This window comes from Schistocerca serialis, chromosome 3 (assembly GCF_023864345.2).
Source record: "Schistocerca serialis cubense isolate TAMUIC-IGC-003099 chromosome 3, iqSchSeri2.2, whole genome shotgun sequence".
Classification (NCBI taxonomy): Eukaryota; Metazoa; Arthropoda; class Insecta; order Orthoptera; family Acrididae; genus Schistocerca; species Schistocerca serialis.
The window spans coordinates 139134114-139158949 of record NC_064640.1 but is presented as its reverse complement, the minus strand read 5'-3'; positions in this window follow the sequence as shown (position 1 = coordinate 139158949).

The window sequence follows — 24836 nt, the reverse complement described above, 5'->3', positions numbered from 1 at the left end:
TAAGCAAAATATACAAACAGAGTCCGGAGCTCGTGGTCGTGCGGTAGCGTTCTCGCTTCCCACGCCCGGGTTCCCGGGTTCGATTCCCGGCGGGGTCAGGGATTTTCTCTGCCTCGTGATGACTGGGTGTTGTGTGCTGCCCTTAGGTTAGTTAGGTTTAAGTAGTTCTACGTTCTAGGGGACTGATGACCATAGATGTTAAGTCCCATAGTGCTGAGAGTCATTTGAACCTCATGAATACAAACTGAGTAGTCCGTGAAAGATAGGCAACATCAAGAACAGTGCGAGCTCAGGAGGGCTGTGGTCCCGTGGTTAGCGTGAGCAGCTGCGGAACTGGAGGTCCTCGATTCAAGTCTCCTCTCGAGCAAAAAGTTCAATTTTTTATTTTCAGACAATTATTATCTGTCCGTCCGTCCGTCCGATGCGAGGTAACTGCGCCGTAGTATGGGTTCGGAAAATATTCATTGACCTTTTTATTGAAGTCGCGAGCTATATTTGCTGGATTCATATTGCCCACGGAATACATCTCACGTATTTAATGCACTCTCGTCCAAAGTAGCGATCAGTCAACTGCCAGCCAGGGAGCCTCGTTAGCAGGAATACTCTCTCTTCCGTGCGCTGTAGTCGACTGACGTCGTGTGTTTCGATGTTTGTTTAGGTGTAGCGTCCCCATACTACGGCGCAGCTACCTCGCATCGGACGGACAGGTAATAATTGTCTGAAAATAAAAAAAAAAAATTTTTCACTCGACGGGAGACTTGAAAAAAGGACCTCTCATTCCGCAGCTGCTCACGCTAACCACTGGACCACGGTACTGCTGAGAGCACACTCTCCTTGATGTTGCATATGTTGTGCATGGACTACTCTGTTTGTATATTTTGCTTATTTTTTTCATAGTTCCACACAACTTCTTCCTGTTTTCTCGATTCATCTGTGTTCAGTTTTACAAGGCCTATCCACTGTGCCAACTTATAACTAAATCTGAGGGTGGTGCGATGGGGATGTTCCCTTGTAAGAACTTACTCTACTGTATGACAAATATGCTGCCCTTATGACCACAAAAATGAAAACGAAACGTACACCTTGGCTAACTGATGAGTTAAAATAGTTCATGACAGATGCTGCATGTCGGACATACAAGCTACGTCCTACCCCTGGCAAACGTTCTGCTTATAACCAGAAGCGGAACGAAGTCTATCGACTTGTGAGGCATTTTGATCTTAGGCATCTACCGAACGGCGCGCGGGAACAAAGACCATTTGTATCTTTCCATGAGAGCTCTGATTTCTCTTATTTTATTATGATGATCATTTCTCCCTGCACAGGTGGGTGTCAAAAAATATTTTAGCATTCGGAGGAAAAAGTTGCTGATTGAAATTTCAGGAAAAGACCCTTCCGCAACGAAAAACGCCTTTGCTTTAATGATTGCACTACAATTCGCGTATCATATCCGTGGCACTCTCTCCCCTATTTCTCGGTAATACAAAACGAGCTGCCCTTCTTTGAACTTTTTCTATGCACTCCGCCAAACCCACCTGATGCAGATCCCTCACGGTGTAGCAATACTCCAGAAGAGGACGGACAGACGTGGTGTAGGCACCAAATGTCCGCAGTTGATTCTGACGACAATGCTACAGATGGTGACCCCCACCTTTATCTCGCATGCGAGTCTGGCAGTCTTTACCACTTCAACTAGCTGCCCGAAAGCAGAGAGAATCTCTTCTGATCCAGAGCGACACACGTCGTTAGTGTCGATTTGAGTTACCACCTCTAGCTGGCTGCACCCCGTGCTTTTCATGGCATCCAGATGCACTCATTCTGCATCTGGAATCACTCCTCCCAGTGCGCACACAGAGCGCGCATTAGGATCCCACCCCTTCTTGGCAGTCATATCCCTAAGGGGTCTCATTACGCACCTAATGTTGGAGTTTCCAACTACCAGTAACCCACCCTCTGTGACTGCCCAGATCGAGCAGTCAAGAAGCTTTCCCTGAAACAGGGCAATTGATGTGCATCTGGGTCAGCATGTTTGTCTGTCAGACACAGATAGCGCCTGAAACTTGTTCATTAGGCGAACTGGGGAGGCCTTCCAATCCCCCCCCCCCCCCCCCCCCGGAAAGGCTATCGCTGTCAGTCACACCTTGGAACAACATCCAACATCCCATCAACCACAGGTGAGGGGTCAACCTCATTACAGGGAGTAGGGGCGATCACAGAAGTGGGCTGATTGGGGAATACATGGGTGCCTTGGATCCTGACGTCTGGCCTCTCACAGTGATGCCCTCTGGGAAAAGCCTCAAGCTGTGTGACCGAAGCCAGCACCACCTGGAGACGTGAAAGAAGACCCATTGTCCTCGGCACCCATCTGAACACAGCAATCACAGTTCTCACCCTTACTAAAGTTGTTGGGAATATATTCAAGACAGTTATTACAACATGGAACTATACCTGAGAAATACACCAACACACACAAAATTAATGAGTTTAACATAAAGAGCACAGGTGAAACTAAAATAAGTCGCTTTTTATGAGAAACTGTGTCAGTTCACAAATGAAACAGCGTAAGTTGGTGTGCTACACGTGTCTTTACATTAACTGATGACTGACAGAGATCAGCTGTTCTATACCTGGTGTCCTAGGAGGAATAGTCTACAGTGGTTCACAAGAAGGAATTCAGCATTTGTTTGAAATTTTTAATAGTGTTCATGAAATTAGCTTCACTTGTGAGTTACAAAATAACGACTGTCACCTTAATTACTTGGAGCTCAGTGCTGCTATTGACAACGACAGACTTTCTTTCGGTATTTTTCGAAAAGCCACACATACTAGTCAAATTGTGCCATCTAGTTCAGTACATCCTTATTCCCATAAGAAATTATTTTTCCATTCAGCCATTCATCGTGCAGTCTCCGTACCTTTGTCACCTGATAAGTTTATTGAAGTTAATAATGGCATTGATCCCACGTTATTTGACAAGATCTTCGAAGTTAAAACTAGCGATAAAGTGACCACTTTAGGCGGCAGTCCTATTCATGACAGTAACGGATATAAAAATGTTTCATCGATTCCATTTTTAGGCTCTATTTCGAATAAAATTCGTCGTCTTCTGATTAAAAATTATGGATTCAATACTGTCTTTTCCACGAAAAATAACTTCCACAAATATCTCATACACAATCTCAAGTACACAGTTGCTCCGATACACAATTCAGGAGTGTATAAAATCGCGTGTCCCGTTTATTATATACGACAAACTGGGCGGTCTTTTAATGTCAGGTACAAAGAACATTTGTTGGAAAAAAGAGGCACTATTGTACACAATTCCATTTTCGCTGATCAGCTAGTCATCTGCTAATTTCCGAACACAAACCGAAACGCGTTGAAGAAACTTCCATTTTACATAAAGAAAAGAAAGTTACTCGAAGAGCTAGAGTTTCAAGTATATTTATATGAACGGTAGCCTCATCCTCATGCACAATTACAACTACGTAACAATTTTTTTTTCAATTGTTTCAATTCACTGCTCGCGGAATTTTGATTCCTATGTTTTGACTATATTTTCCCTGTTTTTGGTTTCAAAATATTATTATCTTCTAACCTCATAGATATGTGCTGCTAAGGCTACCTTCATGCAATTATTTTCTGGATTGTACAGCTAATTTAAAAAGTTTTGTATGTCATTCTTTCCTTTACGTAATAGTAATTTCTATAAAGCCTAACAGATGGCTCTATTATACTTAATCTGCTTGCTTACTGTGTATTTTAAAAAAGACATTAGGCTCTCTGTATATTTTGCTTTTAAAATTAACTGTTCTTCTTTCAAGTATTTCTGTTATAATGTTTCAAATGAGCACATATTACTGTCCGCACCTGATAGGCGGCGCAAGTCATTGTTTTCGTGACAGCAATGGAAGCCTCTGGGCCGATCCGTTTGATGTCCCAGCTGATCACAAGTGGCAAAAACCAGAACTTTATGTATTTTACTTTTGACTTGAGCATAGCTACTCCAAATTCTGACAATTGCTTTCTCGCAATGTAATTTTACGTATGTAACCTTTGTGCGTCGTGAAATTTGTCATCTTGGTTAATATGTTTATTGTCATACCCAATTTCCTGCTCATTATTTTACAGGGTTTAGCAACATTTCATTCTGATGAAGACACCCGTAGTAGGTGTCGAAACCTAGGTCAGTGTACCTACAGTTTATGGGCAACCGGTTGGCTGTTTAATCCTATGTTGAAACTAGCATACGGTTGCTGAGTAACAGCCATGGTCAGATACCGCTGAACTATAAAAAAACTTGCTACACGAATACGAATTGGGTTTTCGGAAACATCACAGCACAACATCTGCTTTAGTGAAGGTAGCATCTTCTCAATTAGGGCCAGAGTTGAGTATCATGTGCATCTCAGACCTAATAAAAGCCTTTGACAATGTCGGCTTCGATATATTACTCGCCAAGCTTAGAAATCTAAATTTCTTTGCAATAGAAGTGGAATATTTTCGTTCGTAGATGACGTCTCGTTATCAATGCGTCATGCCCGACTTAATAACGTCGAAATGGAGACTGTTAGTATCAGGTTTCCCCCAGTATTCGGTATTAGGTTCTATACTCTTTTTATTGTATGTCAATAAGTTACATCGTGCAGTAAACACTTCCAATAAATGTTAATAAAGGTATCGAGAATTTCAGTGAAGAGCTGTGTGTAGGCAGTTTCCCACATCCGACTAGGTGAATACCGGGCTGGTACCCACGTACAACCTCAGTTACACGCTTCGCAGACATTTCTAAAAACGTTCTCACACTTTCACATGGGATAAAACTAGACGCAGACAAAATGGCACTGAGCACTATGGGACTTAACTTCTGAGGTCATCAGTCCCCTAGAACTTAGAACTACTTAAACCTAACCAACCTAAGGACATCACACACATCAATGCCTGAGGCAGGATTCGAATCTGCGACCGCAGCGGTCTCCCGGTTCCAGACTGTAGCGCCTAGAACCGGTCGGCCACTCCGGTCGGCTTAGACGCAGACAGACAGGGAGCATAAAATACCGTCCTGTGGCGGGGAAAGGAGGGGTGGGAGAAGGGGTTGCAACAAGAAGGGCATCTGGTCAACTTCTACCACTATCATTTCCGAATCCAGATTAACATGCTGATTTTGTGAAGATATGGATATCGCTGGGAAAAGAAGAGATCATAAACTACTAGTAAATAAACGTTTATTTCCTTCCAGGTTAAAACTATCTCATCATTATGAGGCAACATGAAATTTTTATTGCGATTTATATGGTATCAATATCGCTGTTGAGCCAGTAATTAAAAAAATTAAAATTATAACAATTCATTATGTGTCGTTGTCTTCAGATCAGTTTTGCAGTTCATCAGTATGCACAGTGTACTCCACATCACAGCAAAGACTATGGAAATAGGCAGTGTAGTATCGTTCTTCGAATACGTAAACTGATTTAACCTTCCTGAGGACAATGACGCGTTATGGGTTCTCATAATTTCAGTTTTATTTTTATTATTGATTCCAGAGCATTAATGACGCTATAAAGACTGTAATAACGATTTTTATACCTCCTGATGAGATCAGTTGCATTGAAACTAATAGCAAATAAAGGTTTGTCTATTAGCAGTTCATAATTTTTCTTTCTACAATGTAGTTTCTGAAAGGAAAGTTACGGTTCATTGTCCCGTTGAGTATGAGGTCGCCAGAGATGGAGAACGCTGTCGGATTGGGAAAGTAACGGGAGGGAAATCGGCCGTGTCATTTCAAAGATACCATCCTGGCCTTCACTTTACGTGGTTTAGGGAAACTAGGGTAAACCTCACTCTGGATAACCGGACCAGGATTTGAACCGCAGTCTTCCTAAATGCGAGTCCAATGTGATGACGGCTGCGCCACCTGGCGGGATAAGCGTTTTCTCCAGTAATGACTCCTTAGAAGCCAGTTCTGTATTACGACCATCACTCATCGGCTTATTGGAGGCGAGTTGAGTGCCAGCGCAGGAAAGTTCAGAGTTCATACGGAGGAATGGCCAACATATGTTTGTCTGCGAGAGTCGTGTACAGCTGAGCTTGCTAAAAAACTGACACAAGATACTGGAGTCTGCAGGGACGGACATTAGACAGAGACGCCTAAAGAGCTGGCCACAGCGTGCACCCACATGTTGCATGCGCAATCCGCGAGGCACGGAAAAGAAGGAAGGTCGGGGTTTAGCGACTTGTCGGTAGCGAGGTTATAAGATACGGAGCACATCTAGGATTGGTAACGATAGGGAGGAAATCATCAGAGTCTTTTTTTTTTTTTTTTTTTTTTTCGAACGTACGATTTCGGCTTTTGGTTTATGCGATCTAGGGAAACCACGAAATACACAACTGGCCATAAAAATCGCTACACCAAGAAGAAATGCAGATGATAAACGGGTATACATTGGACAGATATATTATACTAGAACTGACATGTGATTACATTATCATGCAGTTTGGGTGCATAGATCCTGAGAAATCAGTACCCAGAACAACCACCTCTGGCCGCAACAACGGCCTGGATACGCCTGGGCATTGAGTCAAACTGAGCTTGGATGGCGTGTACAGGTACAGCTGCCCATGCAGCTTCAACACGATACCACAGTTCATCAAGAGTAGTCACTGGCGTATTGTGACGAGCCAGTTGCTCGGCCACCATTGACCAGACGTTTTCAATTGGTGAGAGATCTGGAGAATGTGCTGGCCAGGGCAGCAGTTGAACATTTTCTATATCCAGGAAGGCCCGTACAGGACCTGCAACATGCGATCGTGCATTATCATGCTATAACGTCCACTGTTCAAAGTGCCGTCAATGCGAACAAGAGGTGACCGAGACGTGTAACCAATGGCACCCCATACCATCACGCCAGGTGGTGACGAATAGACGCTTCCAATGTGCGTTCACCGCGATGTCGCCAAACAGGGATGCGACCATCATGATGCTGTAAACAGAACCTGGATTCATCCGAAAAAATGACGTTTTGCCATTCGTGCACCCAGGTTCGTCGTTGAGTACACCATCGCAGGCGCTCCTGTCTGTGATGCAGCGTCAAGGGTAATCGCAGCCATGGTCTCCGAGCTGATAGTACATGCTGTTGCAAACGTCGTCGAACTGTTCGTGCAGATGGTTGTTGTCTTGCAAACGTCCCCATCTGTTGACTCAGGGATCGAGACGTGGCTGCACGATCCGTTACAGCCATGCGGATAACATGACTGTCATCTCGACTGCTAGCGATATGAGGCAGTTGGGATCCAGCACGGCGTTCCGTATTACCCTCCTGAACCCACCGATTCCATATTCTGCTAACAGTCATTGGATCTCGACCAACGCGAGCAGCAATGTCGCGATACGATAAACCGCAATCACGATAGACTACAATCCGACCTCTATCAAAGTTGGAAACGTGATGGTACGCATTTCTCCTCCTTCCACGAGTTACCACAACAACGTTTCACCAGGTAACGCCGGTCAACTGCTGTTTGTGTATGAGAAATCGGTCGGAAACTTTCCTCATGTCAGCACGTTGTAGGTGTCGCCACCGGCGCCAACCTTGTGTGAGTGCTCTGAAAAGCTAATCATTTGCATATCACAGCATCTTCTTCCTGTTGGCTAAATTTCGCGTCTGTAGCACGTCATCTTCGTGGTGTAGCAATTTTAATGGCCAGTAGTGTACATAAATCTGGATGTCTCGTCGGGGAATCGCCAGCCTCCTCAATGCGAGTCCAGATCCACACACACTATCTGATCAGAAGTATCCAGACATCACTATGTAATGCGGAATTGACGAATAGATGACACGAGAGTCGGACCTGTCAGTGTAAAAAGAGGACGAGAGTACTGAGTTGTGAGTAGAGAAGCAGTAACAGCATAATGGGTGGTCAGGAGAGTTCAGTGATGCAGAACGCCGACTGGTTATTGGATGTCACTTCAGCAACAAATCCATCAGGGACATTACCGTCCTCCTAAGGGTGCTCACGTCGGCAATGTGATTGCGAAGGGTGTAATCTTACCCACCCACACATCACCATTAAATTTCTCATAGTCTCTTCATTGCTTTCGAAAGCATCAAGATTTGTAAGACATACAAAAGAAAAACTTTCCACTTATCTTCATTTTATCTTCTTGTTGTTTGTTGCAGTTATTGCGTCTAAAGGTACATTCTTGCTGGTGAAATTTTTGATTTATTACGTTTTGGGTTCCTGATGACTAAATAAGTGATGAAGATTTGCCAGTATTATTCTTGAATTTTATTCTTTGTCACATTTTTCTATATCACGCCGAATTTACAATTTCCATTTTCATAACACCATCAATTACATTGTTGTAGACAAAATTAAGAAACACATGCGTTTCCGTCAGAGGCATGCCCAACACTACCCACATTCTGTGGTACTCACAATATTCGAAAGAGCTTACAAAGCTTAAGAGTTTACATACTTTCTTGGCAAAAGAAGAATCATCACCAAGTTATAACATTATTTTATAAATGAAATAAATTTAATAGTTAGCGTTAGATTGTGCAATTAATAAATAATATGAATTTTCTGTATGCCAGATATTTCGTAATTTCAAACAGTTCTACAAGAAGAATAATTTTAACTCTATCGATAGGAACAGCTTCACTTCTTTTTATACATTTTAGCCTGAAATAAATACATGGTACACCTGGCTGAAAATGACTTACAAGTTCTTGGCGCCCTCCATCGCTAATGACGGAATTAAGTGCGCTGTTGGCCCATACTTAGTCTTGAAGACAGCTTCAACTCTCGCAGGCATACTTTCAATCAGGTGCTGGAAGGTTTCTTGGGGAATGGAAGCCCATTCTTCAAAAAGTGCTGCACTGAGGAGAGGTATCGATGTCGGTTGGTGAGGCCTGGCACGAAGTCGGCGTTAAAAACATCCCGAAGGTGTTCCATAGGATTCAGGCCAGGGCTCTGTGCAGGCCAGTCCATTCCAGAGATGTTATTGTCGTGTAATCACTTCGCCATAGCCCGTGCAGTATGAACAGGTGCTCGATCGTGTTGAATGGTGCGATCGCCAACCCCGAATGGGAACCAAGAAGGTGCTTAAAACATCAATTTAGGCCTGTGCGGTGATAGTGCAGGGGGTGCAAGCCCCCTCCATGAAAAACACGACCACACCATAACACCACCGCCTCCGAATTTTACTATTGGCACTACACACGCTGGCAGATGACGTTCGCCGCGCGGGGTAGCCGCACAGTATATAGCGCCTTGCACGGTCCGTGCGGCTCCGCCCATCGGAAGTTCGAGTCCTCCCTCGGGCATGGGTGTGAGTTTTGTCCATAGCGCAAGTTAGTTTAAGTTAGATTGAGTAGTGTGTAGGCTTAGGGACCGATGACCTCAGCAGTTTGGTCCCATAAGACCTTATGACAAATTTCCAAATTTTCCAGATGATTTGTAACACCCCACCCGTCACTTATCTGGTTTTGGTGTGTGTTCACCCCAGGTAATTGACTAACAGATCAACAGAGAGTGCAAAACTTCCGCAATGTCGGATAACGCAAAGAAAGTAATAAGGCCCTGTGACTCCTGATTGAACTGCGGTGGCAGTGTTGACATTAATTGATTCAGAATTGATCCCTTTTAATTAAAAAATGGTGCACATTGATGTTATATTCAGCTATTGAACACCAGATGCAAATGTTGAACATAAAATTAATTAAGAAAGTGACTTGGGATTTCAGCTACTTGATTGAAAACAGATGCAGACGATTAACACAGATTTATTTTTTAACTCACGACCTTCAATCATCACATTACATGACTCTCCTAACAGGCAGTGGTAATAAATTGCGTTTGCGTGGAGTAAAGAGCGATAACTCAAAAGTAATTCCTACCGACTGACCCAGGCGTAATGCGAAGTGCGGCCTATGAAACCCTCGTGGAAACTTTGCCGACGTGATCCAACAAATTAATCAGTGGCCGGAGAGGGCGCAATACCACCGAATACAGCGTGGCGGAGCGGCGTCGTTGTGCAGGCGTCGGCCGACCTCGTGGTGCTGCAAGGCTGCGCTCGTCTATTCACTCCTAGCTATCTTGCTCAGTACATAGCTGAACCAAAACTTCCTATCTCCAAGCTCAATACTTCCATTTGCTAAGTCCTAAACTGCAGAGATGCTCACTCTTTCTCAAACAAGCTGAGTAAAGAACGCCACGACCGCACTCTAGGCAATCTGGGAACGGAGGACCTCTACAGAGACTTCTCCCAGTCCGCTCTTCGCCTCGGTTTCCCCTCCAGCAAAATCACTTATGCCAATTGCAGCGCAAGTCGCGTTAATTATGCGTCGCTTCCCAGCGCCGACCAATGCCTGTTCTGGGAAGTGAACAAATTCCCACAAAATTTCCCTTCCTCTCAGCTTCTGCTATTTAGCTCCTCCCAGGCCACCCATCAAGGTTAGCGCCTGCACAAACACCAATTTTTCCGGAATTCTGACTCCCAGGAGAGTACTTCAAATTCCATTGTCCTATGTTCCCATCGGAGGCCAGCGTATTTCATTCTGTCGCTCTTCACCTGATTTACTTCAGACTCTGCGGACCGTGAATTCAATGTGAAGTTGCTATAGTCACGAACACGCATATTTTGACCTCTGTTGACTGCTCCACCATAGCTTTGCACAGCTCTCTCACATGTTTCACTGAAAACGGGATGACGGACATTTATCAACAGGTGTACAAGTTCTCCGTCTGCTTCCCGATGCACCAGCGTGGGGTTGGGGCCAACCACCCACTCACTGTCACTCATCTTAAGGCAGCTGGAGGCTGCGCCCCGTTACCGCTTTCTCAGAGTTTGAGCCGCCCTAAGCTGCCTATTGTCGCTTCCCTTAGCTGCTCCCCCGGCGGCCACGGTCAATTCTGAGTACTTCCCTGGGATAAACTAGCCTCCAGTAAATCGACCCATTTCCACAAAGTTTTCATGTCGTGTGAATTACTTTAAAACCATCACCCGACATTAATTATTTCAATACAGCCATACTATACCCTCTACAAGATGCAGTGTGCCTTGTCAGTCATTTTTGTTCAGCCCTACTGTTCGCTCAACGTGAGTTAGGTGATCTTTAATGACTTCATGTAAGGGGCATCTTACAGATTCGCCATATGCATAACCTGCCATCGGATCGTCACATTGTGTGCCGTGATTCGTCACTCCACACATTGTTTTTCCACTGTTCAATCGTCCAATGTTTACGCTCCTTACACCAAGCGAGGCGTCGTTTGGTATTTACCAGCGTGATGTGTGGCTTATGAACAGCCGCTCGACCATAAAATCCAAGTTTTCTCACCTCCTGCCTAACTGTCATAGTGGATCCCGATCCAGTTTGGAATTCCTGTGTGATGGTCTGGATAGATGTCTGCCTGTTACAAATTACGACCCTCTTCAACTGTCGCCGGTCTCTGCCAGTCAACACTGCTTGGCCACTCCCGCCGGAGGCTCGAATCCTCCCTCAGGCATGGTTGTGTGTTGTTGTTAGCGTAAGTTAGTTTAAGTAGTGTGTAAGTCTAGGGGCCGATGACCTCAGTAGTTTGGTCCCTTAGGAATTCACACACATTTGAACATTTTTGAACAAACTGCCTTTAGTTATTTGCTTCGACGGAACATACCTCCACGAATTTTAAAGCAACTAAGAAAAGACAGAAAACAGAAAAAAATGATGAAATTTCTGCGTTTATTTCAGCGTATCACACCATTAAGTGACGTGGATCCTACAGTAAACTCACAGTTCCTCAGAACGTTCTAGACAAAATTCTCTAACTATACTATTGAGCTCGTATTCAGTGAGACATCTGAACGATTTTGCCCAAACCCACGTATCTTGGAAAAATTATACAGAGGATACCGAGATAAAAACTGCAAAAGCCAGTGCCGACAAAATTTGCACCCTCGCCGCAGACTAATAAAAAACCTGCAACCTACATGCAATATCAGTTTTTACTTCGTGTATAACATCAATTCCACGCAACATATAGATTGTCTCAGTTCATCAAAATACGGACAAATCAGTAACATTAGGACAGCAAGGCGTTATTCTAGTTTACTGGAGAACATTTTTCAGAGACAAACGTTGGTTGTATAACTGTGATTATAAAAAACTATTATAGGAAGTACACTACATTCCTATCCTTTTGAATGTATCTCAGTACGTACAACATTCGCAGTAACTAAACTGGGGTGGTAGCTATAGCTTACAGAAAGGCATTAGAATTTCTCTGTGTACTACAAAAAAATACAGAACTCTTTCCCTCAGATTTGAAAAAGAAATTTGTAAAAAACACGTGTGCTTCCAATTCTGAATACAGTGACGTTATTTTGCAAAGATGTTTCTAGTAAAGTTTACGGTTCTTGGAACTGTTGATGAACGTCTTTGTACGATATACAATGTATCTGTTACGTTCGTTATTTTGAGTATAGTCCGCCCCTGGTAGCTGAGTGGTCAGCGCGACGGAATGTGATACCTAACGGCTCGGGTTCGATTCCCGGCTAGGCCGAGGATTTTCTCCGCTCTGGGACTGGGTGTTGTGTTGTTCTCAGTCAATATTGTTATTCAAAATATCAGTGTCACATTAACAATGGAATTACTTGATTTGTTTGTGATCTAGATATGCCCAAAAGTGACTCGACTCATACATTTCACTACCATTAACATCAGTATTAATTACAATATTACAGTCATGATCGATTATCTACAACTTTATATAGCACCAAACTGTATTTGTAAGAGTCGAAGGAAGGGAAACAGAGACTATGACAGAGAAAGGGTAGATAAATTTTTGTAGCCTACCCGCACTGTTATTTAATCTGTTAACTGTGTAAGCACTAAGTGAAAATAAAGAGAAATTTCGATATGTAATTTAAGTCGAGGGAGAAAAAATAAAGGCCATAAGTTCAGCCGTCTTTGTAAGTCTACTAGAAACAGCAAAAGGCGAAGAAAATAGGTTATACGTAATTGATATTGTCTTGAAATGAGGTTATTAGATGGGCAATAATAATAGTAAAACAAGGGAAATGCGGTGCAGTCGAATTATGTTAGCTGAAGCTGAAAGAATTGGATTAGACAGTGCGGGGTTGAAAGCAGTGGTTTTGCAAGTTGGATAACAAAATAACTGAAGACGGCCAAAGGAAAGAGGATATAAAATGCAGACTTGCAAGAGCGAGAAAAGAATTTCTAGAAAACGAGAAGTATACTCTGTATTAATTCTGAATATAAATTTTAAGCCTTAGGAAACGTATTCTGAAACATTTTGCATGGGGTGATTCCTTATATGAAAGCGAAACATGGAAGGTAAATAGTACATACAAGACGAAGACAAAATGCTCTAAATGTGGTGCTAAAGAAGAACGCTGAATATTTATGGCTTATGGGAAGATCGAACGAAGAGGAACTGAATAGAAATGGGCAGGAAAGAGCTTAGTGGCACAACCTGACTAAAAGAAAGAATAGGTTCATTCAGCAAATAGGTAAATAATAATAAAATTCCTCTGTCAATTAACAGCATAGTACGTACTATAATGGTTTCTTCCTGAAAACCTTACATCAGTAGTCTGCAGTGCGTAATAGTAACATCATATCCTATTTCTGAGCACAACATCTCAGTCACTACAGAGTGAAGGTGCCTCAGCTTTTCAGGCAAGGAAAATGGAAGTTACGGTACACAAAAAGGAAATCAAATATTATCGTCATGATCTTTATGTCAGCAGGCAGTATGTGATAGCTAGTGTACTCCATGCAATCATTGGTATTGAGAAATGAATTAACAGTGCAACGCTAGATTCTTACACTATGAAATAATGTGTGTGTAGCGCGTGCAGTATTTGGTGTCGGGAAATTTACAAACGACGTAACGCTGCTTCTATAAAAAAAATCTTATACAAAACTGTGTTATACACTAGTAATAAACCGAACCGAAGATGCACACTGTCTTTAAAAAATGGTTCAAATGGCTCTGAGCACTATGGGACTTAACATCTATGGTCATCAGTCCCCAAGAACTTAGAAATACTTAAACCTAACTAACCTAAGGACAGCACACAACACCCAGCCATCACGAGGCAGAGAAAATCCCTGACCCCGCCGAGAATCGAACCCGGGAACCCGGGCGTGGGAAGCGAGAACGCTACCGCACGACCACGAGATGCGGGCACTGTCTTTAAAAGACTACTATTCTTCTCCTGATAACGGAGGCTCTTATACCCCATATGACCACTCTGATTTAGATTTTCCTTGATTTCCCTCAATTATTTCAGACGAAGGCACGGATGGTTCCTACTATAGGGCCACGGCCGACTTCCTGACCCATCCGTGTCAAACTAGGTTTGTTAACATGTGAATGCCTGTATATGGCCTATAAACTACATTTTTTGTTAAACTTTAGTAACACGTAATGTCGAATACCCCTGTATGAATGATTTACTGATGAGTACAACTGCTATTAGCCCTACTATACAACATTCCGTCGTCGACGAAGTCCTTAGACAGGGAGCAAGCTCAAATTGTAGAAGGGAATCGGCCGTGTCCCCTACGAAAGAAGCAGCCAGACATTTAACTTAAGCGGTTTAAGAAATCCACAAAAAATGTAAATCTGGATAGCCGGACAGGGATTCGAACCCCGTCCTCACGATTATAAGCCTAGCGTTTTACCACTGCGCCTCCTCGCTCCTTGATCGTTACTTATGTTTTCCTCATAAGGGATGCAGAAGAACACGGCGAAATGTTTGAAATATTCTATTACATTGAGTATACAAACTCGTGAATGGAATTTATATAACTGTGAGATTTCCATCGGTTTTTAAAAGGACGTATTTACGAGGGGACTTCAAAAAGTATGTTACGTATCATTACGGCAGGCGAGTAACTTTTACTGAATGCTGCACCACGCATCAGAGTAACGCAGATACATGGCATTATGGATCAACACACTCACCAAGTTCATATAAACAACGGTCGGAAAGTTCTACCAATTCCTCCATTCCTCCAGGACAGAAATCCACCCTTCGGTCATGGCCCATTCGAGAATCGCTGTATGAACGTTCTCATAGCCGGGAAAACTGCAATTGCGCCTGGGCATTGTCTTCTGTGGTCAATGTTGATGGCCTTCTTTCCTGATCAGCGTCATCAACGTCTATGCTGCCTTAGTCAAATTTCTGGCATCGTCTCAATACGGCTGGTCGCGACATTGCGTTACTTAAATTTTCCTTATAAGGGTTGCAAAAGAAAACGGCGAAATGTAACTTTTACTATTACTGCCAGAATTTCACGGTCAATCTGCGTGCAGTTTAGTTCGTTTTACTCACAAGAATCATACTGTCCCGTGTACTTCAACTTTGGAGTGCGTTTTTGCGGCCTCATTTCTATCGCACCCGGTGATGCACCGGTTACCTGTACCGCAGTAGAACTGCGTCTGCAGGAAACCCGGAACATGTACTGTCTTCTTGTCAGAATGCATTACTCCTGTTGCGCAATGGTCTTAGCGTGGGACGACGTGTGTGACTTATACTCATGTTCAGTAAAAACAGAACACCTTGAGCGACTACAGATAGGACGTTCACAATCACAGGACATGTACATTAGTACGTTCTACAGAAATGATTACCATTTGAACCATGTAGGTCCTCGGGTTCGAGGTCAACATTGATATCGCTGCGCAACACAACCTATTGTTAAAATGTGCCTGCGGCTCTTGTTGTCGCTATATACCGAAGGCAATGGTTCAGTGTGACTTGAGAAGATGTGCAGGATACCTCGCAGACATATGCGAACCGTCCAGTCCAATCGGTGAGTTTGAAAGAGAGTGCGTTACTGGCATCAGAGGATGTGATGTATTCATCCGGGTAATTGTTGCTCATGTGGGTTCAAATGGCTCTGAGCACTATGGGACTTAACTTCCAAGGTCATCAGTCCCCTAGAACTTAGAACTACTTAAACCTAACCAACATAAGAACGTCACACACATCCATGCCCGAGGCAGAATTCGAACCTGCGACCGTAGCGGTCACCCGGTTCCAGACTGTAGCGCCACCCCGTCCGGCTGCTCATGTGGGACGAAGTGTTTCGGCAGTGCAACTGGTGTGTGCAGAATGCCGTAGAACACGGCGAGATGGGTAAGGTCGCACCGCCCAGACCATCCCCCGCGTAGACTGACACCCAATCCAACGGCATTGTTCAAAAATGTTCAAATGTGTGTGAAATCTAATGGGACTTAACTGCCAAGGTCATCAGTCCCTAAGCTTACACACTACTTAACCTAAATTATCCTCAGGACAAACACACACACCCATGCCTGAGGGAGGACTCGAACCTCCGCCGGGACCAGCCGCACAGTCCATGACTGTAGCGCCTCAGACCGCTCGGTTAATCCCGCGTCCTCCACGGCTCTGGCGCAACAGTGAAACAGTGGAACACATCGTACACTATCAGAGGTGACAGTCCGTCACCATTTATTACGGACTGGTTTACGCTTGCATCTCCACTTCTCCGCCTACGTTTGACGAATGTGCAGAAACGTGCTAGATGGCAATGGTGTATGGAGCGAAGTCACTGGGGATAGGAATGGCATCAGCTAGTGTTTTCGGAAGAATCTAGGTTCTGTTTGACTGAAAATGATGGCCGCAATTTGGTTCGCCGTAGATAGAGGGAGCGGCATAACAGTGACCGTATTCACACAAGACATACAGCGCCAACTCAAGACTTTATGGCGTGGGGCGCTATTGGGTCCACCGCAAATCACAGTTGGTGTGTGTCCAGGGCACTGTGATCTGTGTGTCCTATATGAATGACATCCTCCGACCCGTAGTCATAGTCTTTCTGCGCAACACACCAAGCGCCAATTTTCAGCAAGACAATGTACGACCACATGTTGCTACACGAACACGTGGCTTCTTGCCGTCAAATGATGTCAGCCTTTTGCCATGGCTTTCCAAATCGCCAGAGTTGTCACCAATTTAAAATGGGTGAGATGAAACGTGTATTGCAGTGCTGTGACCCAATGCCAACTATCACAGACGAACTTTGGAAAAGCGTTCTTTTTTCTCAACATGAGTGTACTTTCTGAAGACCTTAAGAATTAATGTTTCACGGAAATCAAGGGCGGATATACGTAAAATTTATCGCACGCATCAAAAATGTTCACAGGAGAATTTAATCGAAGAATGAAAGGGAAAACTCGAAGTAGATTAAAATAGGACCAGCTTGATTTTCGAAGAATTAAGATCTCTCGAGTAGCAATTTTAGCGCTACAGTTAAGAATAGAGGGCAGGTTTAAGAAAAATAAGGATGTCTTCAACGCATTTGTAGACTGGTAGAAGGTTTTTTGTAATGTACATTAGAATGGAATAAAATATTTTCCAATTTAGGTAGCTTGGTATCAAGTACGGGGATCCACTCTCTTTATGTGAAACGGAATGGAGTGGGCAGCATTGATGCAAGAGGCCAAAATCAGGAAAATGTGTAAGGCAGGGTTATTCATTGCCACCTCAGATACTTAATTCCTGTGTGGAAGGTGAAATGGAGAAACTAAATAATTAGATCGATATTGGAGTGGTTTTTCATGGACAGAAAATCAGAATGATACACTTCGCTAAGTACAAAGCGGCAGGTGACGAAAGTGAACAGAAATTTAGTAGTGTGCTTAAGGAAAGGGAGTGAGTGCAATGTTGCAGGGTAGGCTGTGAGGAGAAGTATTTTTTGAGAAAAAATCCGATATGTTGCGCCGTTTCCGAGTTAATTAGCATTGAAGTTAGCCAATCATGCCGTTGCGCGCGCAAATTCAAGCAGACCGTCAGAGACGGTGTTTCCAAAGGTATGCTTCGTTTGGTTTCGTACAACCGAACAGGAAAGCGATAGCAAAATTGGACATGGCGCGGTAGTAAGAATCGAACCTGAACCAAAGGCTCAACAGACTCGTGCGGTATGATCTACGTTGTGAGAATAACTGACACTAATTGTATCTGGCGGGCGCTTGAGTATGTGCACGCAATGGCCTGACTCGATAAATTCAATGCCAATTAACTCTGAAACGGCGCAACGTATCGAATTTTTTTCTTAACAATTATTTCTGCGTATAAGCTACCCTGTAACACCCTTACAAGCTTTTCAGACTGTTTCTGACCGCCATGTATAAACAAAATGAAAACTAAGCGAATGCTGTGTGTAACAGGTGGAGATACTGGAGGGCTAAGTGTCAAACCTGGACAAGATACTATCGAAGAGATGGATGAATTCTCCTATCTAGGAAGTAAAATATATAAAGAAGGAACTTGTAAGGCAGACATGTGTAGTGTTCACGATATATCGTGACAAACACTGATAGGTTACGCAGAGCGACACCAAGCAAGCAGGAATATATGTTATAATTTTGTATTATAGTATTATAGAGTTAATGTTTTGAAAATGTTTGGTTTTTGTTTGTTTCATGACCCACAATGGAGTTCGGAAAGGTGTTCCAATGCTGTTCTCACGAGGCGGCAGAGGATGTACAGCGCAGTGTTGAGGTCCAACCGACGACCAACGGGCAGCAGACGACCTGGAACACATTGTTCAGACAGAATTTAATTATTAAAATTATTAAGAATTAAAAATAAATGAACATAAAATTGTGTTCATTTCTGTATCTGATGTCCGACAGTTAACATTAAAAACTATGATTTATCGAATCTGCACGTGTTGGTGATTGATAGCATGAAATAAGTTCTGAGATGACATATTAACATAGGTCAGCTGCAAGACTTAATTGATACGGCAATCTTTAATTTTTAGAGTTTCTAGTTCCATGTAGATTACCCAGGAAACTTTAAAGGACTACTCTTATAGCGCAGGGGAAATTATTAGGAGCTTAAACTGACAGTTTACTGACAAGAAGCGTTCGTATGCACAAAACAGGATCGGAAATGTAGCAGTATCTATGAAACGTAATATTACGAAGATTTAGACTGATTATCTTGCCCTCCAGTATTCAACGTGTACTGAACTCTAATGACGTTAATGAATGTTTAACCAGCTTAGTAGTGTTCCGATTGTTAGACGAAAATCAGTGAACGATATTACTACGATCGTGAATTCAGTGCATGTGAGTTACGCCTAGTGAACCGAATAGAATTATTAATGCTTACGTACTCAAGAAAAGGCGTATTGTTAAATACTTCATTACAAAAGTACATGAAAAAGGACATTGACAAAAGAGATAATCATGTTGCTGAAGCATCGATGTATGGAGTCTTCCTTTATTTCACAATATCGCGAACTTTTCCTACGAACGTAATTCAACGTTGTAGTCCAAATTGTTCATGAGCCTACTCCTGGTCAGCGAAGAGGATCTGTTATTCTGGAATCGTATTTTAATGGAAGAAGATTTGACTTATAAGAATATTATTAAGGGTGCGTCTGAATGCTGCTTACACTACGATTTGAACCTGCGGCGTGACGACACACGAGCAACTATAAGAGAAATAAAAGTCACCCCGTAGTTGACATCAGGAGGGAGGGACAGCGCACATAGTAGCAAAGACTGCAAAAAGCAAAAGTGGTTTCTATAAAAACAAATCGCTGCTAACATCAAAAAATAACGAAGATAATATGGAAGACATATATGAAATATTTAAAAGCATTTGATATGCGATGTCACAGAAGAATTTAGATCAGATGTACTGATTGAGCAAGAAATGATGATAGCCTGAACGAATCAACATGTGAAAATGCCCAATAAAGCACATAATGAAACGAAGGAGTATAATCGTAGGGCACATATTACGACTTGAGTCGTTGCGAAACTATAGTTGAAGGGATGATAGAAGCAAAGAATTGCAGAGGCAGACTTAGATATGATTATGCAGTAGTTACGCTGACATCAAGTGTATGGCTGGAAAGCGAGTGAGCAGAGTGCTGCGTCTACCCAAGCCTGATGACCGAAACGTCAAAAGTTTGAGTGTCGCCGCAACTCTATAGATGGTTAAGTGTAAAGGATATTTCGCATACGCGAAGGTTATGCGAATGGGCGATGGATCTTTTCAAAGGCGTAAAGGAGGTCAGGAGTGGGCGTTAAGAATGAGGCCGTGAGCGAGCGCGGGGGAGTTGGCGCTGCAGGGGTGGCGCGGGGGTGGAGCTACAGGTGAATGAGGGGAGGCGGTGCAGGCGGCCGTGAAAAATCCCAGCAACAGGTGGCCTGCCACCACAGGGAGGGATGTTTGCCTCTCATCTGATAGGGGGTGCCAATTCCACCCTCGCTGCCAGCCAGGGGCGGAAGAAACTGCTGCCCTCCATCCGTTCAGCAACTGCGTCACTGATTTACGGGAGCAGAAGGGCCTGACCTAATGTCGGTCACCCCAGCGTTAAAGCTCGTCTTCTTTAAAATACGAAACCAACGTTTAACAGTTTCCAGATTCAACAAGAGCGTAAAACAGATGCATAATACTGTAAATGTCTTATGCTCCATCTTCAGGGTCACGACTGAAATCGCTAGACAGTTTGCCATAAAATGATTGCGAGTAATTTTCTTATCGTCTCCTAGCAACAAGCTGCAAATCAGATCACACCCTTTTTTATGGTTACTTCGTGGAAAAAAAGGTATCAATACTTCGTGGAAAAAAAGGTATCAATAAATGACTGGTACATGTCAACACTATAAACTACTCAAAGTGATTATACCATAATAATAATTATTATAATAATAAAAGGAATCGTAACATCATACAAAAATCCACATATGACGTACACAGTGTCTTTAGATAAATAGGTCAAACATATTTATGTGGTTCAACGCAACATTTTATCGTAGTGCACTCTTCTAGGTTGACAACAACACTGCAGCCGGTGTCGGCAGAGGAATCTTTGCGTTAACGAATGCGCTGATAAAGTATTTTTCTTGTGTCTTGTATCTGGTACACAAGAATAGTAGATGATTCACGCTTCCTTCTTCATTGCATAAATCACATAATGGAGATTCCTTTAATCCTAATCAGAAGATGTGGGTTGGGAACTTGCCATGGTTTACGCGCATGCGTGTAATCGTCCTCTGCTCTTATTCCAATGTATAAACCAAGGGGATAATGCTATTTTAGGTTGTACTTGCTATACTGTACTCCTTTTGACATCTTGATCGAGTCTCACAGCGCCTGTTTTTTTACTGATTAAGCTCAGCATTTCTTGATAACGAAGTCTATTGTTTAGGATTTCGCCTTGGTTCATTGCTCACTTTAGCTGTCTGTGATTTCATTACAAAAGATGTCATTTGTGCCTTGGAATTCAAAAGCAGTTTGTTACTATTCCAGATTGCTTATTTGTAATGACTTCTTTAATAATGCCTATAACTACAGGCGACACACTTTTGTTCCGTTTTGATTTTTTTCAGGCTCTTTAGTACATTACGGGAATCCGTTAATTTCACTGTACTGCATCGTGTGCAAGATCTGCCATACTTTACTGCTTCTCTAACGGAGATGATTTCGTGTAATTTGTTGTTGCCTCCTTAAGTAGTGAATACAGGGCTTGATAATTTTCTGCAGGGCTGTATAGCGGACATCCTAGTTCGTCTGCTTATCTAGTTTTCGATCCATCGATATAAATCTTCGCCGAATTCCGGAGAATAGTAATGAGCGAAATGTTGATTTCAGTCTGTTGCAGATTCTTAATAGAGTATGATATTATCAAAGATTAATACATTTTCTTCCCGGTAGCTGAATTTACATCCTATCCGCCGTAAGATATCATCACATGGGTCTTTGTTCGTTGCTTTCTCTCGAAAGAATATAAAGTAAGTAACAACATGCGAAAACAAACCATTATTTATTATTATTATTATTATCATTATTATTACTATCTTCATTATCATTATCGTCCGCATCCGTAGCTGAGTGGTCAGCGTGGCTGACTGCCATGTGGAGGAGCTAGGTTCGAGTCCTCGTGTTACCAAGGATTTTTCCCTCGGTGGGAGGAATGGGACGTAATGCACTCAGCCTCGTAATGCCAACTGACGAGCCACGTGATCGAGTAGCAGCGGCACCAAGAAGTAGCGTCCGGGTGTGCGGTGTACAGATTCCTACCTATCCGTACTGTATCCACATGATGCCGCTGGCTGATGGATGACATGGCGGTCGGTCGGCGCCGATTGCCCATTTCGGCTATAGCGGCGGTGCTTACTATTATTAAGCTGTATAAGCCATACAGATTTTTCGACTCAGAATGAACAACAATGATGCACTTTGCTCTGTTCTCACATTTAATTTTCCAGTTTCTACACTGCCTTAATTTTTCCAAATCACTTTCCCTTACGTAGGCGTCCAAGAACTCGTCTTCTAGTGTGAAGTTCTTCTGTCACTCATTTGATGGTATTGTTTGTTGGTGCTCCAATGACATGCCCTAGCATCTGCAATCTACTAGCTTTACTTTTTGCTACTGCACTCCTGGAAATGGAAAAAAGAACACATTGACACCGGTGTGTCAGACCCACCATACTTGCTCCGGACACTGCGAGAGGGCTGTACAAGCAATGATCACACGCACGGCACAGCGGACACGCCACGAACCGCGGTGTTGGTCGTCGAATGGCGCTAGCTGCGCAGCATTTGTGCACCACCGCCGTCAGTGTCAGCCAGTTTGCCGTGGCATACGGAGCTCCATCGCAGTCTTTAACACTGGTAGCATGCCGCGACAGCGTGGACGTGAATCGTATGCGCAGTTGACGGACTTTGAGCGAGGGCGTATAGTGGGCATGCGGGAGGCCGGGTGGACGTACCGCCGAATTGCTCAACACGTGGGGCGTGAGGTCTCCACAGTACATCGATGTTGTCGCCAGTGGTCGGCGGAAGGTGCACGTGCCCGTCGACCTGGGACCGGACTGCAGCGACGCACGGATGCACGCCAAGACCGTAGAATCCTACGCAGTGCCGTAGGGGACCGCACCGCCACTTCCCAGCAAATTAGGGACACTGTTGCTCCTGGGGTATCGGCGAGGACCATTCGCAACCGTCTCCATGAAGCTGGGCTACGGTCCCGCACACCGTTAGGCCGTCTTCCGCTCACGCCCCAACATCGTGCAGCCCGCCTCCAGTGGTGTCGCGACAGGCATGAATGGAGGGACGAATGGAGACGTGTCGTCTTCAGCGATGAGAGTCGCTTCTGCCTTGGTGCCAATGATGGTCGTATGCGTGTTTGGCGCCGTGCAGGTGAGCGCCACAATCAGGACTGTATACGACCGAGGCACACAGGGCCAACACCCGGCATCATGGTGTGGGGAGCGATCTCCTACACTGGACGTACACCACTGGTAATCGTCGAGGGGACACTGAATAGTGCACGGTACATCCAAACCGTCATCGAACCCATCGTTCTACCATTCCTAGATCGGCAAGGGAACTTGCTGTTCCAACAGGACAATGCACGTCCGCATGTATCCCGTGCCACCCAACGTGCTCTAGAAGGTGTAAGTCAACTACCCTGGCCAGCAAGATCTCCGGATCTGTCCCCCATTGAGGATGTTTGGGACTGGATGAAGCGTCGTCTCACGCGGTCTGCACGTCCAGCACGAACGCTGGTCCAACTGAGGCGCCAGGTGGAAATGGCATGGCAAGCCGTTCCACAGGACTACATCCAGCATCTCTACGATCGTCTCCATGGGAGAATAGCAGCCTGCATTGCTGCGAAAGGTGGATATACACTGTACTAGTGCCGACATTGTGCATGCTCTGTTGCCTGTGTCTATGTGCCTGTGGTTCTGTCAGTGTGATCATGTGATGTATCTGACCCCAGGAATGTGTCAATAAAGTTTCCCCTGCCTGGGACAATGAATTCACGGTGTTCTTATTTCAATTTCCAGGAGTGTATATCCGGTTATTTTCTTACATTATACATTTCAGCATTATGTAATATTATCCGGTCATTAGTCTGTCTCTTTTCCCTAAGATTTTTCATTCAAATATCCTTAATTTGATGTCTGATTTGTTTGTATAAAACTCTGATTTCCTAGAACGTAGCCTGTACGTGAAAACTGTCATGAGACCACAGCTACGTACGTTATAGCCTTTTGAATTCATGACTGGATTTCGAATTCTTTAGAGTTGTCAGAAGTTGGTGCTAGAATAATGAAATTCATTTATCGTTGCAAAGATTGTATTACTATATGCAATGTATTATTACTTTCTGGAAGACGAATTTGAGTTAAGATGAAGTACATTGTTTTACCTGTAAGCATTCAATTCCTATGACTTACGTAACATTCATTAATTATGCCATAAGAGCATTTAATCCATTTTAATTGCTAATTAATAGAGCAATGTTGTCAGCGTATGGGTGGATATCAGTGCTGTACTTAACTGTGCTCCATTTTATAATAACTACGCTTTTTCAATTATTTCTTTAATTACAACATTAAATAAAACTGAAGCTACTGTATACCATTCTCTGAATCCTGTTTCGACCTAGAACCCCCACTGATTTTACTTGTATATATTGTTTTGTATTACATTTAATAATTTGTGAGGGGTACCAAAATGGCGTGCATTTCCATAAACATACAAGATGCCCGGACAATGGTAATGTGGGAATTACCTGCGATTAATTTCTATCCCAAAGTGACCCTTGACACAGAATCACCCTTACGAAACGCTACTGTAATCTGTGTGCAACGAACTACATAAAAGCGTTAGTTTGTGACACTAGTACTCGACCTAAGCTGGAACACTTGTGGTAAAACATTAAATAATATGTAGAATCCCACTGAAAAAGGCTACAAGTTCTTAAGTGATCAGAGAATACTAATTTACACAAAATGAAAGGTTATTCGTGCTAATAATG